Consider the following 19,839-nt stretch of genomic DNA (forward strand, 5'->3'; position numbering starts at 1 on the left):
CAAACAACATCCACGTAGACAGAAACAAAACAATGCGGAAAAGACTCTGGCTTCAGTTAACAACATCAGCTCATTTATGGTGAGAGATGATAGTGAAAGCGATAAACTTGCAGCAAGTGAAGCTCTTATTACTTATCGTACTGCGCGTCACGGCCAAAGTATTCGCACAAATGATTGCTGGTAGACATTGACAAATAAAATTTATGAACCAAATTATCCTCAGCACGTAACAAATCAGAAGCAATGATTAGCAATGTTTTATCACCACACATATTGGGCGAAGTAATAGAGGATTTGAAAAAGAAAAAGAAGCATTTAAAGACTTCAAACGTTTTCTAATCGTTGTGGTGTACTTTTTGCCTAATTGTGGTGTTCAAGACAAAATTATAGACTTTATTTCCTTACCTGAAATGCAGTCCCCCTGTACGTCCACCTAAATATTTGTATGAGTTCCGTCACTGAAGAATAATGGTAAGCACAATATATTTATGTAATAATTTTTTTTTATCGTCTGACGTTTTCAGAATATAAAATGTTACGTAATCGTTCGTCCCGTTTTTTCCATCCAAATGACCCGTTTTCGTCTCATGGAAATATGGTCAGCCTATGTATATACAATATTACAATGTAGATGCATAATAACCTTCGTACTTTGAGTTAAAACACGCAAATTGCATACATGAATAATAAACGTGCATAGTATATACGTATTAAAAATAACGTTTCGATGAATAAAATTGTTACTAAAAAGATTCTTGTCAACGGTGAGTGATTACATGAGTGTTTATTTTTGTTTTGTTTTTAGAAAATTAACGAACACTAACTAACTAAAACTAGCTACTTATACTGAATAGGGAGCCTCGTTTAAGCGCTATGTTACTTTTGGAGACAGTTCGATTCTAGTCGCCAGCTAGCGGAATATTTTCAGTCTTTTTTCGACTTGTTCCCGAATTAGTCGATCTCTGTCAGTGGCAAGGGGCTTTTATCCCGGAATTTTCTCTGGGTTTTGGTCGGTAAATTCAAACAAATCGACCGAAAAACCCAAACTATTTTTTTCAGATATTAAAAATATTGTGTTAGAGTTAGAGATCACGAGATGGCGGCACTAGTTACCGGTGGCTTCATTTCTTGTCCCTTAAACGAGTGCTATCCCTGACCCACTTATCTCTGGCTGGATACTAGAGGAGACTGAACTCGCCATTCAGTGTCCAATAAAAAGTAAGGTGGACTAAAACGGCCTCGCCTACTCCTTATAAGGAAATAAGAGGCGTTACTGATATATTATATATAAATACTGCAGTGGATCATTTAATACTGAATAAGTCACTGCATCCAGTCACTTAGTTTACATGAAGCGAGTTTAATGGGTTTATTCTGGTTAAGTTACTAGATTCGAGTTGAGTAAGCTCTTAGCAATAAGTGTGGTTATTGTTTCTGGTTAACATTCACGATTTCAGCATGCTTTTTATAGTATTGCTGAGTCTTTTATCTCTCAGTTTTTCTACAAAGTCAGACGAAGAGGAACCTGTAATAGAAGGCGGCAAGGTATGCATGGCAATTAACAACGAAGAAGTACGAGAAGCAGCTGAATTTGCTTTGCTAGAACTGAATGAGCAATCAAAATCACCAAATTGGAAGAAAATGGGAGAGATTTTGAAGGCAGAATATAAGGTATGATGTCATTTATTGTTAGAATGTCACGTGTCGAAAGTATCAGTCTACATGTAATTGTTTTTAGTTGTTAACATCTCTCTCTCTCTCTCTCTCTCTCTCTCTCTCTCTCTCTCTCTCACTTCACTACATATACCATCCATCCTATTTCTCGGACCAACGTTCTCTTTCTATGCAAAGTCTCATCCATGTTTGTTGAGTAGTTTTTCTTAATTTGTTGTAGAAATGAATTCGTTATCAGACAATCCGAAGTTCTTTTCTGATTTCATTTAGCATTTTTCCACAGTTCTTCTTAAAATTTGCAATTTTCTGGAAACTTCTGTGCAATTGGACGAATGTTTCATTGTCTCGGTTTGTTACATTTTCATTGTATTTTATTTTATGCTTCTATTTTTATTTTATTTATTTATTTTACTCCAAACCTTATCTTTTGCCCTGTTCTTCCACACAGGAATAGTAATTTAAGTATGAATTGTTAGGACAAGAAATGGGCCTCTATACATTATATTGCAGTGTGTAATAGCTTTATATATATACATATAAACACTATCAACATGTTTCCATAAACACGAACAACGAAAGCCTCCAACATGAAGTAAATTGTACAACAAATTCAAACCTACACATTTGCCGCGATGAAGTAGAACGCTGCATTGTCGAGTCAAAAGAAATCACCTTTGGACCCTCTTCATATGAACAATAATCTCAGCTATAATTTGCCTGACTCTTTCAGCTCCACTATCAGATACTGGAGATCGCGTGGTTCCACACACGCACAAGTGTACAACAATAGAACTTTAACCCGGACTATAGCTATAGCACAAGTTCATAATAACTGTAATTTACAGTCGAATATTATAGCTTTATAATTGTATAGCTTTATAGTGTCTCAATGTTTTTTTTTCAGTGTCTTTTAATAGCTTTCTATATTCTTAACTCCTGCTGAAGTCAATCCCGACGAAAGATGTTGCTTTTTGAAATAAATCTCAATTTGTTATAATTCTTGGATTTTTAGTCAGTTTATATTACAATTAACATATCCAACCTCCGAGTTAATAGTGGTAGTATTCATATATATATATATATATATATATATTGGTGTCCAAAGTCAAACGACGAACTTCAGTTTCACCTGAAAAAAATGTTCAAACCTGCTGCCAAATGTGGACATAAATTTATTGCCAGCTTACCAAGGAATTATGTTACACAAAAATGTCTTATAAATTTTGTACAAATGAAATTGCAATAATTTGCAATAATTTACGTACTTAACAATAATTTCTTAAGTACGTAGGTACGGAACTAATTTACATTGCTTACAGAAAACTATGCAAGGAGACGTTTCAGCATGGAATACGATCACCACAATCAGCAATGCGTCCCAAACGCTCTATGGAATTTAGATCTGAGGAAGCGTGCTGGACATTCGATTGGAATAATATTTGAATCCTAGGTCGGCAGAAGTACTCCACTGCTCGTGTACATTGTGGTGTGGCGTGGCATTATCATTATTAAAAATGACAGACTGCATCATGAAACAGGATGCAGTCTGTCATTTTTATTCCATACATCGAACTCGACTTTGACGAACTTCGTTACATTATCTTTAACCAGTCAAACTTGGTTTTCCCATCACTTGTAGCTAGGTGCGTTCATTAAACATAATGGCTCAGCAGACCATGACCCCAGCGCCGCTGTATCTATTCCTTTCAAGAACTTTCTTGCGATCATAAGCAGTACCACTTTCACGCCAGATCAAGTTCCGTCTGAGAATTCGGATGAAAGTCTAAAACGACCTTGTCTGTAAAGAGTACATTAACCAATCGGTGACTCGTCCAATTTTTATGATTACTACACCACAGAAAGCATGGTCTACGGTGAGCTGTGGATAAATGAACACTCGCACTACAGGCCCTTCAGTGTATAGGCCTACGTTTTGCAGATGTCTTACCACAGTTTGTCGAGATATTTGCGCACTTGTGCTTGAATCTAGCCGATTTGCAAGCTGACCTCCCGTGATGCGTCGATTACGTTTTGCTGTTATAGCCAAAGCTGTGTGATAGTGCGAGAACGACCTCTTAGCAAACGTCTGGAACACGCTACATTGGTTTGAAACGCTACCCTGAGCCTGGATACAATACTATGTAAGATTCCCAGCTGTCTGGCAACATCAGTAATTCTGTGGACTTAAAGCATTCACTTAATCTTCCCCGCGTGATATCATCTAGATAACTTTGAGACACTACAAGGTATCCAAGTTTGCAACTTTATTCCTTCACGAAAAGAGCTTCCTTCAAACACAATTCACTTAGCACAGCCTTTTATCCTGTTGATATTGATTATTATTATTATGATGTGATACCTCCAGGGAGTCCAAAATAGAGTAGTTGTAGAGTAATTACCCTTTTTCATTGGGGGAGGGTAATTATTCTACAACTGTCCATCTCCACCACTCAATTTACCAACTACAACGCCTGTAACCACCATCATCATAATCATCCACACCAACGCCATCTATCACCAACCAACACTAGTATTTCCACAGAAAATCAGAAAAATCCATGCCAACGGCGGTATTCGAACACGCAGTGTTTTGGCTGGACAGTAGATACAGTAACCACTTAGCCAGCCAGGCTGGTCTTACGTCACTCCTTTGGCTCTGTTCAAAAATTTCAATGTGACCCTGTTTTGGTAGAAGCAGAACTGACGAAATCTTCACTTTAAGGCAAGTCTATGAGAAATCTTATCCGATGCCATGACCTTTCCTGCTGATGAAACCGACTTTGTCTTCTTTGGCGCTGAACAACCGACTTCTGTCCACTGTTTTGACTGCTGTTTGTATTCTGGTGTGTAATGGTGAATCTACGTTTCATCCATATTAATAATTTGACAAACAAAATCAGTTTTATTCTTGTTGAAACGCTCTAAACACTGTCCAGAGATTTTCAATTTCAAGGATTTTGACTCGCCGGTCTTCTAATCACATATCGTGCACTTGATCAATGATTTCTGTTGTTGTTACACTTTGTGGACGACCTTTACTTCGATCATTCCATCTTCAAGGCTAGTACGGCCACGTTTAGCTTGGCTGTACATTTTTTAACTGTCAAAAACAGAAGAGAAGAGTGCCCATAAACTTGTATGAACTTTGAATGAATTTCTTTTGGCATTAGACCATCTTTTACAAAGAATTTTCTAACTCTGCTGATTTGTTGGGTAAAGCATAAATGCTTTTGATATTCCCCTTTTTCTGAGGGGGAGTTCTTTGAGTGGAGAGTTATTGAGCTTTAAGCTCGCCCTGGAAAGACAGTGAGATTAGATGTGTTCAGCGGAGCATAGAATTGAAATATGACTTTTGCGTTTGTGGAATTCTGCTTCATTGTAGTCTGAAGCTTGCTTGATCAGCGGGTTTGGATGATTGCTTTTCTTGGTGAAGAACGTTTCTGCTAGGTCATGGAGAAGGGATGTGATGTAGGCAATGTTGACTTTTCTTTGGATCTGGGAGTTTCTAATGGACAATGGAACATCCATAATCATTCTCAGGCATTTGTTCTGTATCCTTTGAAGCTTTTAAATATTTGTATTCGAGGGGTGGCTCCATGCAGGAGCTGCTTAAGTGATGACTGGACGTATTACTATCATGTATATGAGTAGTTTGTTCCCGGTATCCAGTTTACTTCTTCTGTTGATCATGGGATAAAGCTGAGCGATTGCTTTGAATGTCATCGAGTTTATGTGTTTTATATGATTGATGAATCAAGCTGCATACTAGGAAATGTTTTTGCCGGTATTACAATTAATGAATCAGATGGGATAGAAAACTAATTTTAATGTTTGCTCGACTAGTTTCGTGAAAAGTTTGGTTTAACATAAACTATGTGATAGGAGTTACGGGAATAAGTTAAAAAAAAACTACACAAAGTTAAAAATAACTTAAACAAAGCGCTCTGAGGACGCAGAAAGTTATCGAAATTGATTCAGTGGTTCCTGTAAACTAGTTCTTCAAAGAATTCAAGCCACGTGTTGCATCAACCGCCATTCTCACCTTGACGTTACCTATTAACCCTTCAAGGTCAACAGCCGAGATATGTCCAACGCTAATTGTAACAGCTGTAAAGACATTCCTAGGAATGTCTTTACAGCTGTTAATTAAGTTATTAATATAATAAATTAAGTTATTAATGTGGTACTGTAATGCTCAACTCTATAGAAAGTTAACCTCTGCGAGTAGTTTTAAAAAATCTCCTATCCAATCTGAGGTTGTTCAACGGTCGCCATTGGGATAGTATGCCAGGTAAGTACCTAGAATAAATAGGATTAACGTTAAGCACTAAACTCTAACATAATGGGAATCCGCTGCAAAGTTTGTGAAGAGACATCTATTGATGTTACATCTATTATGAAGTGTGCACATTAGTGCAAAAGTAGTTATCATTTTCATTGTGCTGGTCTCAGTGAAAGCCAATTTAAAAGCTCTCCAAAGACAGGAAACAAAATTGGAAATGCGCTTCTTGCAAATTCGGCGATCAACAAACACCGGCCACTTCTTCCAGGGGTGTTGACTCGTCCATTCTAGAGATTAGTAACGCAGGCGATACATGTGTAACCGATTTAATGGGATTCATAAAAGAATTAAAAAAAGTCATCAACGACTTAAGAAGTTCGACTGAATATACCTCGAACAAAATAGATGATTTTCTTGGTATCATTGCTGGCCTAACACAAGAAGTTAAGGAACTTAAAACAAAGAACTATGAACTAGAAAACGCAAATATGGAGCTGAAAATAATTCATGAATCTGTGAATGACTTGAATCAACAGGCAATTAGCTCAAACCTAAAATTTATTGATGTTCCTCACGAGCCACGTGAAAATGTGCATAAAATAGCAAAGAAAATTGCATGTAAAATCAAAATCAGCTATAATGAAGATGGTATTGAGGCTATACATCGTGTTCCCAATGGGCCGAAAAACAGACCAATGGTTATCATTATAAAATTTAAAAGTAAAATAATCAGAGACAAATGGCTGGACGGAAACAATAGTATGAAATATACACTAAGTACAACTGATATATGTGACAGTTTTAAGGATAGTAAAATATATTTAAACGAGCACTTGACTGGAAACCTAAAACATCTACTATTTATTGCCTAGAAATGTAAAGAAGAATCAACTACAAATATCTCTGGGTCAAACAGGGCAAACTCTTCATGAGAAGAGACGACACATATAAAATATGGGGTATCAGATGCGAAGAAGACTTATCACTTTCCAATCGGTATTAAAGTGCATTTGCAAGTACAGCACAAAGATAGTATAACCGAAAATATTCCCCACACAGCAATTGACTCTAGAGTATTGAAACGTAACTTAAGCACTGTCTCCTGTGAAGGTATAATGAGGGAAACAAATATTGATACCGCGTGTCATTAATTTATTTCAATATTGAACAATAAAATACAAGACGCTCTTAAAGTTAAAATAATAGACAAAATGAAAGAAACAAAGCCCTGGATTACACAGGAAATCAGACGCTACATAAAAATTAGAGTAAAGTGTATAAAAAGTTTAAAAAATACCCGCACAATCAATGCTATGAACACAGTTTCAAGTACTGTAGGAATCTGATATATCATAAATTAAAAGAAAGTAAAAACGAGTAACACAGAAATGAATTCCTAAAATGCCAAAGAAACCCCAGAAATCAATGGAAGTTTGTGAATAAATTAATCGGTTAAAGATACACACAAACAAAACCTCCCCATACTTAAAGATATCGATAGGAATAGAGAAAATGGAGACAGAGGATTAGCTGAAGAATTCAATAACAGTTTTGCAATAGTCAGTGAAAGCATTCTGAAAAATGCTAAATCCACCCCTCGGAATTGCACTCCCAAGAGACTTGAAAACTCCATATATCTTTTCCCCACTTGTGAAAACGAAATCAAAAATGTTATTGCTAGCCTAAAAACAACCAAAACTTCAGGATACGATGTTATTAACACAAACATTGTGAAAGAATGCCTACTGTACATCATAGAACCCCTAATGTACATTTTTAACTTATCACTGATGACAGGCACGTTTCCATCAGATTTTAAGAAAGCCGTAGTTGTACCTATTTGCAAAAAGGGAAACAAAAATAACTTGAAAAATTACAGGCACACGTTTAGCACAGAACATGCTTTACTGAACTTCACAAACACAGTTTATACCTCCCTTAACGAACATAAATTAACACTAGCAGTATTTCTAGATATACACAAACCTTTTGACTCTGTATGACTTGAAAATTTAATAAAAAAAATTAGAAGTCATAGGAATAGGAGGTACTGCCTTAAACTGGTTCAAAAATTACTTAAATGCCAGATCCCAAATTGTAAAAATAAACAACAGCTATAGTAGCTCCAAAAAACAGAAGACTGCGGTGTACCACAAGGATCTGTCGTGGGACCAATTTTATTTAATATTTATATCAATGACTTCTGCAATCTTAAACTAAACAGTAAAATAAACACTTTTGCAGATGATACAGTACTAATGTTCTCTACAGACACAGCCGAACAAATGAAAACCATCGTGAATGCTCATCTCTTGAAAGTAACAAATTGGTTCCAGTCAAACAAACTCAGTCTGAATGTCTCAAAAACTAAATAAGTAAATTTTAACTTGCGAAACACAACTGGCAAAATGAACTTCACTGCACAATTAATTTTGCATGATTGGATTTGCAGAACAAATTCAAATTACAACTGCGAGAAAATAAAAAATGTCAGTGTAATAATCTACTTGGAATTAAAAATTGATAGTAATTTCAGCTGGAAACCGCATACTACCGATGTCGTAAATAAAGGATTATGTTAAACAGACTTTACTACCTGAACAGATTCATAAATTTAAATATGCTAAAAATATTATATTCTGCCTGGATTCAATGCACACTACAATATGCTATATTAAGTTGGGGAGGTATCTATCGCACTACGCTGAAACGTTTGTCTCGCCTCAGCATAAAGTGATTAAAATCTTAACAAGAAACAAATATAAGGATACTGCAATGTGTAATAAATACACCATACTAAACATTCAACCCCTTAGATATTTATACGTCTATACGGTAATATTATTCATAAAAGAGACAACGGATACGTAAATATCAAACAAGATACTTCCCTTAGTAGACTTAAGGGCCTAAAATATTTAGTTCCAAAAGCAAAAATAAAGAACCAATATGCAAATATTAACTTATTTAGCGCCAAAACTATTCAACACACTTTAACAATACGAAATGAAACTAACCCAAACAAATGCAAACCTCTAATCAAAGAGTATTTATTTTCCCTCAGAAATGAGGAAGCTCTGTTCAAAATAATTGTATAAATTATTGGTTTTTAGCATATTTGTATTCAAAGATCCAGTCTTATGCGTAGTTAAATATGTTATTTAACTGCTTTGTTTTATTTTGTTCGTAATTAATTGTTATACAACTTTCTCTGTATGATGAAATTTTATTTTATCTGCGATTTTATTATGTAAATATATTATAATAATAATATGTAATATGTATATTATATGAATGTACATATGTGTATATAATAAAAATGTATTACGTACATTTTTGTGACGTAATGAATGTCGGAACCGGGATGAGCTGTTGCTCTTAGGTTACACATATGATTGTTCAATATTTTGTACTATTGTAGGAAACTTACAAATAAACTAGTTTTGTCTTTTAAAAAAATGAAATTTTTTGTCAAGCATAACACCGAGATATTTGACTTCGCTCTGGCATGGGATCTTGACAACTAGCAGGTGTATGTGTTCCTTGATCTGAAACTTCTTTTTGGTGAACACGATGGCAGAACTCTTCAGTGGATTTGTTTGGATCCTCCAGCCCATCAGCCATTTCTCCAATGTGGGAATACTGTTTTGGAGTCTTTTGGTAGCTAGTTTGGGACTGAGAGATCTTGCTGATAAAGCGGTATCATCAGCATATAATGCTGTGATTGTTGAACTTGGATTTTGTGGAACATCAGCTATGTAGATAGAAAACAGCAGGGAAGCCAGAAGAGAACCCTGCGGCACATCTGCCAGGATCTTGCGCCTGGTTGATACGATTTCATTTATTTTTCTTGAAGGAATCTGTCTTTAAAGTAATAACTAGCTATGATTTTTATTAGATTAGTTAGGCATGCTAAATTTGATGAGTTTGTAGAGAAGATACTCACTCGTGCCACACCTTGTTAAAGCCTTCACAGCGGCTATAAAGACCGCAGCAATGTGGAGGTTGCAGTTGAAACCTGTGGTGATAAATTCAACCAGTCGGTGTATCTGACATGTGTGGCGCTATGGTTTTCTCTGAATCCGAACTGCTCATTAGGGATAATACCTAGTTTATCTGTTGCTGATTGAAGCCTTGGAAGGATGACTTTTTCTGCAACCTTACCTAGGCTGGACAGTAGGCTGATAGCTCTGTAGCTTTCGGGAAGTTCAGGGTTTTTTCCAATCTTTTTTTTTTTTTTTGATTGATTGGTGTGATGTTAGCCGTTTTCCATGCTAAGGGAAAATATTTGAATCTGTGGATAGCATTGGTAATTTGATTGTTCTGCATGTGATTCCGTCTGGACCTGGAGCCTTGTTATTCGAGTGGGTTTTGATATTTATAACTTCTGCTGGAAAGGTGGGTGTGATGGGTTCAGCCTTCTCCTTTTGTTCTATTATGACCTGCCTGACTGCGGTGAATCTTGTAGATGAGATTGATGTTTAAATTCTCGTAAGAGGGTTTACACTGAGATTTCAAATTGTCAACCAAAGCTTCTTCTTTTTCTTGGTCAGTGTGAGCTGCTCCTTTCTTGGTCTGAATTGGGGGTTTGAGTTGCCTTTTAGTGCAGAGTGTTCTCAAGAATTTCTACAGATGGAGTTATTTTCTGGGATTAGTTTGTTCAGTTTGGTTTCCTGATCTTGATTTCGATGTTTTTTGTAGAGCTTCCCGGACATGTCCATTTAAATTATTCAAAGTGGTTTCATTTTTTGGGGCTTTTGCGTTATTATGGTACCATTTCCTGGCTTTTTTTTTTTTTCAGCCTGATCAGGTCCACAATTTGCTCGGTGATTCGACTACTGGAATGAATAACTGTGATTTGTGCGACTGAAGTTAGTGTTTTTTTTTTCAATTTGGTAAGTGAGGTTGTTGACAGCTATATCTATCTCCTCTTTGAATGGATAATGGGTGCTGGGCCAATGTGGTCTGAGAGAGAGCTTTGGAGAGCTTTTCCCATGATATAAACGAGTGTGGAGGAGAGAATTGTTTTTTTGTACTGAGCTTGAGCAGAATGTGGTTGTGACCAGATAATAATTCCTTTAGCGTTTCCATTTGGTGTTGGTATCTGGTGTTTCTGAGGATTGCGATATCCAGTACGTCTGAGCTTCCATTTGGACTGAGTGAGCTCTGTGGGTGGGGCTATAACAATAGAATTTTGCGTTGAGTAATGGTTTAGGGTGCGGCATTTGTCATTGATTGTGGAGCTATACCAAGCTGTATGCTTGGCATTGACATCTCCATCCATCATGATGGAGTCTGTGGAGCCGAGAATAAAGTCCAAGTCAGATACCATTAATAGAATGCTGTGTGGGTTGTGTACTGCATAGATTTTGATACTGCCAGCATTGTTTGTATGAACTTCAACGCTTGTTATCTCTAGGTTCTTGGTTTGTGGATTGATCAGTACATTATGGCTTATGTAGTTTTTAATGAATATGGATGTGCCTCCTCCACTGCAGCAGTGAATCTGTCTGTTTTTTACATTGCGTAGTTCCGTAATTTAGGATTATTAGCTGGCCTGAGATGTGTTTCATTTACAAGAATTATATCAGGAGTGTATCTGTGAGTGAACTCTTGTAGTTGAAGGATTTTCTTGTTCAATCCATTTGCATTTGGTGCAGTTATGGTAAGGGAGTTAGGCTTATATTTCCTATTGTTCATGATTGAGGGCTGTCAAAATGGAATGGGTACCTTGAAGTTTCTTCGTGGAGGATGGTGTAGGATTTGTTTTGCGAAATTCCTGAAGCATGGTAGCTAGTGAGGCAGTTAGAACTGATGTAAGGTTGGAGCTTGTAAATTCGTTGGAGGAAGTATTCTTGGATCGTGCAGCCTCGGTATAACTTTTGATCCTGGATTCAGGTTGATTTCCTTTCTGAGCTGTCTAGGTGGAAGTTATTTGAACGGGATGGCGATCTGCACAGTTGCCCAGGGTGTCACTGCTGGGTGATGGATGAGCGGGTTTGGGTGACCCGTTCTTAGGGTGTGCTATGCATCCTTTATAGTTAGCGGGGAGAAAACCTCCGCAGTTTGCGCACTTAGCTGGAATAGATCTTGGCTTGGTGCATATGATGGTCTGGTGGCCTTTCCCACATTTTAAGCACCTAAAGGTCTGATAAAGGCATTGGCCTCTTATCAGACCTGAGCATGCTACTTAATTTGATTGGGGTCAGGTTCTGGTTGCTTCGATCAGCTGAGATTTCTTCTGGAGTGATTCCTTCTGTGACTCCACGTATTACCACCTTTAGGGTCTTTTCACTCTGTAAAGCGAATGTATGGCAAGGAAGATTTTTTAGTGTCCAGTAGCCTTCTCATCTGCCTGTAGTCAGTGACGGTGGCTGGCTTGATTTTGTCTCCCTCATCTGAGTTTTTTTGCCCAGGAGTATGTGCTGTTTTGCTTCCTGAGGGCTGATATTACAGAAATCTATTTCTCTTTGTCCCGTAGAATTACTGGGGTGACCTTTGTTTTCAGCGCGTCCTGAATAAGTGAGCCATCCTCTATAAGATCGTCTGCTGTTCTTCTCCGTTTGTTGGAGTGCTCTTCTTGTGAGTTGTTATGACGGGGGTTTTTAGATGGTGGAACAGTTATGAATTCCCCTTGGGATTCTTCATCCTGTACTTCTAGATCATTTGTTTGGACGTACAGGTTTTTAAATAACCCGGCCAGTCAGTCTCAAACTTTTCCATGATAAGGTGTAAAATTTCTAATGATTTCTCCTTGTTTAGAGACCTAATCTGTTCCTTGATGCCTTCCGTACCAATCGGGAGTCTCCTGGAGTTATATAAGGGCTACGAAAAAAATGTTCAACAAAGTAGGGCCGTGCGCCTAAAATTCATTGCTTTTAGTTGCTTTTCAACAATGACGATTCCAAAGCCGGTTAGGCCTATCGAATCGCCCTATTACAATCAACTTACCTGTGTTGTTAACTTGCTGTTCTTATATATAACTCAAAAACTATAATCGCGTCTCTGGTAGTTAATCTAGCAGCTACACTACTTAACCAGAATTTCACATATTTTATTAACACGTTACACAATCCTTAAAATTCATTGAAACACTTGAAGCATTAGACCTACTCTGCTCTCAAATATTTGTAATTAATGTTTTTAATTGCAAAGAAAGAAACTGCGTTTAGCATTAAGCGTCTGATATTAAAATTATGGACAAACAAATTGTGTTTAATATTTATTTTAATTATTTTTTTCTCTCTCTCTAAGATTTCATTTTTTTATCTATAGTTATCAAATTATTGAGAATTAAGAAACAAATAGAAGGTAGATTTAACTCATCACTGATATAGCAAGTAATGGTTATAGCGATGAACCTTTGTCGGTCCTCTGGTGTCATTATAAGCAAGTTCGACTATATTTAAAAGACAAAATGATATTGTCATTTATTCTTTTTGCATTGTCGCTGTGGACTGAGTTTCGTATTCACTCATTTTCTATTCTCTTTATTTTCTTTTCTCCTCTTCCATGTCTCATAGTAATTTCTCAGCACTGAAGCATGTTTATTCTTTTTGATGTCTCTTGCAATGATGTCATCAAAGTGTTATGAATAAAATAAAATAATAATAATAAACATAACAAATCGACTAACAGCTTTTATTCTTAAAGGGAGGAGGTGAAACTCTTTTAGCCTAAAACATTTGGGAATTGGTGGATAGCTTTTAGTTTAATTATCGATGATTTCAAGACTTTGGAATAAAATGTTGGCATATTTTACAGTGTATGCCTTTCCCTCAGCAACCGCTCTCGTTGTTGGTGTTGTTATGTGCTATTCAGTGATTTCAACTCTTACTCGCCCTCTTGTGTGGGAAAATTGAACGTTCAAAGAAGAGTGTAATTGGTGTAAATGACGAGGAAATTAATAAGAAGTATATGTCTAAGGATGATAGGGAAGCTGATTTATTTTTAATTAATGTTTCATTGAAAAATACAGTGTTTTTAATACATATATATTATTAAAGATGGTAGCTGGAATTGATGTACTACATAACCATGGAAGTTATCGAAACAATTTGTAAGAAAAGTGATGTCCCTGTTGAAAAAGCAAAAACGTGTGCTGATACGAAAGATAAAGTAAGCATATTTCTTTCTAGTTAATAATATTATTATATTTCTAAATATATATTTTGATGCTACACTTCATCATTTGCATATCTGAAGGAAAATATATACTATTTTACATACATGAGAAATGTTAATATTATTATTATTTTTTCTTTTAAGTGATGCATCTAAGATTTGAATTTGATTGATCGATAAGATTTGAGTAGGATTTGAAATACGGAGTAATTAATGTGGAATAAGTTAAATATCATATCTGAATGCAGTTTTATTCTCTCTTCAAGATATCACCATTATGATTACTGGATCTCCATTAATTCAAGGAACTCATTGCAGGAAGTCTGCATTATATTCCACAGTCTTTTAATTACCATCCGTCACTGCTAGTTTCTTCTCCTTCAATTATTTTCAACATTGACATATCTCTTAGCTTTTAAACATCATAATCCAGCCTTGGAACCCCGCATTAATTTTTTTATCAGATATCTGTTAACTAACTCCCAAATGTTACTGATATCTTTCTCTTCGTGTTCTATTAAAGGTATCAATATCAATCTTCTAAACCAATTATAATCATTTGCCTTGTAATTTCACTTCAATTCCTTTCTTCTAGAAACGTTCATTTCCCTACTCACACCATTCTTAATGACTCGCCATAAGTTAGGACAACACAATCGTTCTCTCTCTCTCTCTACAGTGGATTTGGAGATGACATCTTTTTCACGGTATTATCCTCTTATTTACTGTTCATCATGGTGTTCTCTCAACCACATCTTGATTGAGCTAATTATCCCTCAGTTCAGACTTTCTTATTCTGGGAAAGAACTCTCAGCATCTCTACATTACCTGATTTCCACTACCAGACCTAATCTTCCAAAACATCTCATGCACATCCTCCATCTTCATTCCGTGAATCTGTAGCAACACCTGACTGAGTATTCAACTTCCACTTTATATCATACTCTTTCAAAACTTAATCATTATTTGTCACCATTTTCATCTCAGTTCTTCACTATGAAGGAATACAGCCCATTTAAGCATAAGTGTTAGTTAGAGGGTAATTAAGATAAAAATTACAAATTTGAAGAGTTTCATTCATTGCAAAAAATTGTAGAAATATGCATCTCTGTGTTCTTAACTTTAACGGCAACTTCATGTGTTGTCAGTAATGATGAATCTCTTTAGATTAAGAAATTTGTGTTCATATCTTGTTTTATACAGGAGGGACATATTTTAAGACCCTTATCGACTGCAGGTGAATTAGCTAGTCCTATCAAAAATTAAGGTGTTTTGCTCCTGAAATTTGAGTTTCGTGTTTTCACAAAACAGATAAATAAGCCAGAGCACCCGAATACTTATGGATATAGTGGGCTATGAATGAGAGGATAAATCTTCCCATTATTAACAAAAATAAAATAAAATAAAATAAAGATTTGATTTATAAGAAATCACGTTATTTGGTCATAATAGGCTACACATTAAATAAGATATTATAATATTGATAAAATTTGACAAATGAAAGAATTCCTTAGGATTTTCTGGGATTGCAGTGGTAGTTTCTTCTCATATTCCATTTTTGGAATATGAGATCAGATGCTCAAGTTTTACATTCCTCATGCATCTACTCTCCTTCCCATTCTTTATACTTTATTTTCATAACTGCTTTTTCATATGCAGTTCCGATCACTGTCCTTAGTATTTTCCCATGTAAAACACAACTCCTAGGAGATGTGTGTTGTTATACATTATGGCAGAACGTCACTTCCCAAACCGGTTTCGACCTTTTTCGAGGCCTCATCAGTGAGTACGTAGACCCACTTGCCAAATACGAAACTCAAATATGGAAAATCTGAGAGTTTCATGCCGAATATAGAAAACTATAAAAGTTCAACGAGTCCAAACATAAGCCAACACCTGGTACAACGCTGGGGCTAAGAAATAATGTTGGATTCAATATCCACTTAATTTGAATTCATTTACCTCGCCGAAGTGAAGCCTATTGGCTCTTTATCTCAATAATTTAATAGTGCACCTTTTGGCGACTCATACAGTAAAAAAATAAGCTCTGCACTACTGCAACCTCATTATTTACATCTGGGTCTACCTACTCACTGATGAGACCCCAAAAAAGTCGCAATCGGTCTGGGTAGTGACCTTTTCCCATAATGTATAACAACATACATATCCAAGGAGTTGTGTTTTACATTATGGGAAAATACTAAGGACAGTGATCGGAGGTTATTCCATCGTTACTACGAGTTGTCCCAGCTTTGTGCCAGGTGCTGGCTTAAAATTGGATTCGCCGAAATTTTATAGATTTCTATATCAGCATGAAACCCTATTGGATTCAATATCCTTGAATAAGAATAATGTTGGATTCAATATCCTCTTAATTTGAATAATTCTTTCATATTTTCAACAGTGACACTCATCATAATTCAGCTTTGTATCTATAATAAATAAATAATTATATGTTATTTTAACAAAATAAAATAAGATTTACAAAAAATAGTTCACCCTCACCACGAACACGCACCAATAATAAAAGTTTCGTTTCTCACAGAAATAACGCGCGCAAGCACACGATACACTGCTTAAGGCTAAGAGCCTTAGCACTGCGCAAACCAGCAGTGTCGGCATGACTTGTAACGTGGCAAGCGCAAACGAATATCCGCGAGTCTGGCTGCAATTGGTCGAACGTGATAATATCGACACTGCCCTAGCTCGCATTGTATTTGTTTCGTAATCTAAAGCGAATAATCGAACAATTTCAATTATCAGCTATTCAATCACTGTCGAAACATATGCTGTAACCTTTAACATCTTGTATTGCATTTATATAATGTTGTAAGCATTGTTATTATTTATAAACACAAACAAAATTTAAATATTTCATTTTTTTCTTGGAGGTGGTGTAGTGTCTCAGTGCTTATGTACGGGCCACCACATCTTGGGAGCTAGTGGAATTGCTGTTTCGGATATGACAGTCTGTCAAAGATTGTTGGAAGTAGGGAGGACTGTTCACAGACCCAAAAAGAAACAAATGTTGAACAACGCTATGCAGAAAAAGAGGCTCCAGTCGGCATTAGTGCACAAATATTGGACTGTTGAGACATGGAAGAAGGTCATCTTCTCAGATGAGGGCCAGTATTTGTTCAAGCAGAGCGAGTATCCTATGTTCGTAAATCAGCAGCTGAGAAGACTTCTCGCTCCCACCTTCAACAAGCTCCTAAAAACCCAACTGAAAAGTTATTGGGTTGTTTTACACACGACAGTCCACGTTCCCTCGTGCATGTCGATGGTATGATGAAAAGTGATTAGTACATAAAAGTATTATCGGAGAAAAGAGTGGTCCCACTGATCCAGAAAAACAAAGAACTCATCTTCAAAAAAGGATATCCTTCCATTCCACACTTCAAAAAATGTGAAAGAGTTCCTCAAAAATCACAACGTTCAATTGTTTCAATGGACTGGTGACTCTCCAGACATTACCCCAATAGAAAATTTGTGGGCCATAGTGAAAAAGAGACTTGAAGATTAATTTGTAGTACAAAGGATAACTTAATCAATCCATCGTAAAAGTATGGTTTCGAGACGCAAAAATAAGAAAAATATTCTGCTTTGGTAAACGAATTAATGAACGTAATAGACCACAGGAACACATAAATTATTAGGTAAAATTGGAAATTAAATTTTTTCTTTAAAATTGGAAATGTTCTGATTAATTTGTTCGCTACTGTAATATTATCAAATAACCGTTTGTTTATTACAGGGCATAGAAATATGTGAAGTCACTGTATATGTAAAAGAATGGGAAAATATCATGGAGTTGACTGCTCATTCCTGCAAGAAAACTTAGAAAACACAGCAGTGAATGTTAAAAAAAAAAGAAACAAAAAACCATTTCGTTTTGTAGATTTGATTTACAACTAAATATTTTACTGTTCCTAATCTTTCTGCTTTTTCAATTTATGTTTTTGGTGTTTGAGAAAATATATATATTGAATGTAAAACTTTTGAACAATATTATTCAATAAAATACATCCCATTGTGTGATACGTTTAAACCTTTTTTCTTTTCTCTCGGTTTATGTCATCAATTCTTTTAAAAAATATGTTTCGCAACCGCGTAAATAAACATATATATATATATATATATATTTTTTTTTTTTTACCGGCCTTCCAGTCAGGAACAAGGACTGTTGGGCGCCGTAGTTGCCAGTGGGGTGGGGGCGACGTAGTCCCCTAAATACACCACACACACATACACACAGACACACACACACACACATATATATATATATATGTGTGTGTGTGTGTGTGTTTTTTTAATCATAATTTTACTAACTAGGAACACCGGACCGGGATAAGATAAGATAAAAATTTTAATTAAAACGCAACTAGTTTCTTCAGAACACTGACTTCTTCAGGCGTATACATTATCACAAAAACTGGAAAAATAGCAAGATAAAACATGGAATTCTCATACAAACAAGTTAGAATTAACAACATTCAAGTTTGAAGTGGTGTCCGCGTGGCAGGTCTAGCGTGAGGCGTTAGTGAGTGGCAACTATCTCGAGAGCGCCAGAACTGAATCACTGCACTGTGTGAGTCAGCTAAGCTATATCTTAAATTACTATTCATGTGTGAGAGATCCAAAACTATTTCTTTTGATTCTAAGATGCGTCTTTCTAGTTCACCAGCGCATTTATGGCTATTAGTAGTAAGATTCCAGGCTATCTGGTGTTGACACTCTTTTAAATTGGAGTCGGCAGAGAAACGGACTTGAGGGGAGAGGGCGCATGCACGGTTCTGTTGTAAGAGATATCACGTTGATGCTCTTCGAGACGTAGTGAGACCGATTTATCGGTTTGCCCATAATACGGTTTTCCGTAACTGCAGATTATTTTATAAACTCCTGGGAACTGAAGTTGGTTATGTTGATACCTGTTAAGCACTCTCCTAATTGTTTGCTGCCATGATTTCTGAAATTAAACACAATGTTTAAGAATTGAAAAGGTCATGTGATAGTAAATAGCCGGCATGCAATCACAAATATGGACACCTTTTAAACTTTTGTACAGCCGTGCAGATGGCGCAGTGGAAGTGGTAGCGTTCTAATGGTTTTAACCCACCCAGACGTGAGGCAGAATGTGAGCTGAGACAATAGCACCTAGAAATCGTTGCTGTGATTGGCTATATTCTCAACCAATCCAATCGAACTTTGTGATTTGTCTTGAGTTGCTGTTTTTTGTTTTCAGAGTTTCATCTGTTTAGTACGTGTGAAGTGCGAACTGAGGCCACCGATAGAGACAAGTTTTTAATCTATAATATACTATAAATAACTTATAATTTTTCGTTCATATTTAGAATGGGGAACAGTGTTGATGATCTACCTAATGTCCCATTTTCTGCCAGAGCTTTTGCGTATTGTATGATTGTAATGAAAATAGGTAAGCCTCACCCTCCTCTTCAATATTTACTGAGTTAATATAAAGATGCAAAATCTGAGTACATGTGACATTTGTCTACGTATTTCTCGTATTTCACAATGCGTGTTAAACACATTTCCCCCCACACTACAAAGATTTCGTTACAATCACTTCATAAATTAAAGTATGCGAATTTATCCTACAATTAATTACATTGGACCAATTAGGATGAGCGCTAATGGGCTATGTACTTTTAAGATTTTCATACATCGATAAAAATGGAATTAAATAGTCAAATTGACGTGAATATTGTACCACAGGTTGTATAAGCCACACGACAGCACAA

At 36.2% G+C, this 19,839-nt stretch overlaps 1 long non-coding RNA gene across 1 annotated transcript; it reads left to right on the forward strand.

Annotated features, from left to right (window-relative positions):
* The first annotated feature begins 1,295 nt into the window (after positions 1-1,295).
* Positions 1,296-18,120, forward strand: LOC150102340 (uncharacterized). The gene is made up of 3 exons (XR_016548927.1): positions 1,296-1,671; positions 13,963-14,074; positions 17,835-18,120. It is a non-coding gene; the product is annotated as an uncharacterized LOC150102340 (long non-coding RNA).
* Positions 18,121-19,839: the final 1,719 nt, after the last annotated feature.

Source organism: Typopeltis vanoorti, chromosome 10 (assembly GCF_054136105.1).
Source record: "Typopeltis vanoorti isolate ZY-2024b chromosome 10, IOZ_Tvanoo_1.0, whole genome shotgun sequence".
NCBI classification, from domain to species: Eukaryota; Metazoa; Arthropoda; class Arachnida; order Uropygi; family Thelyphonidae; genus Typopeltis; species Typopeltis vanoorti.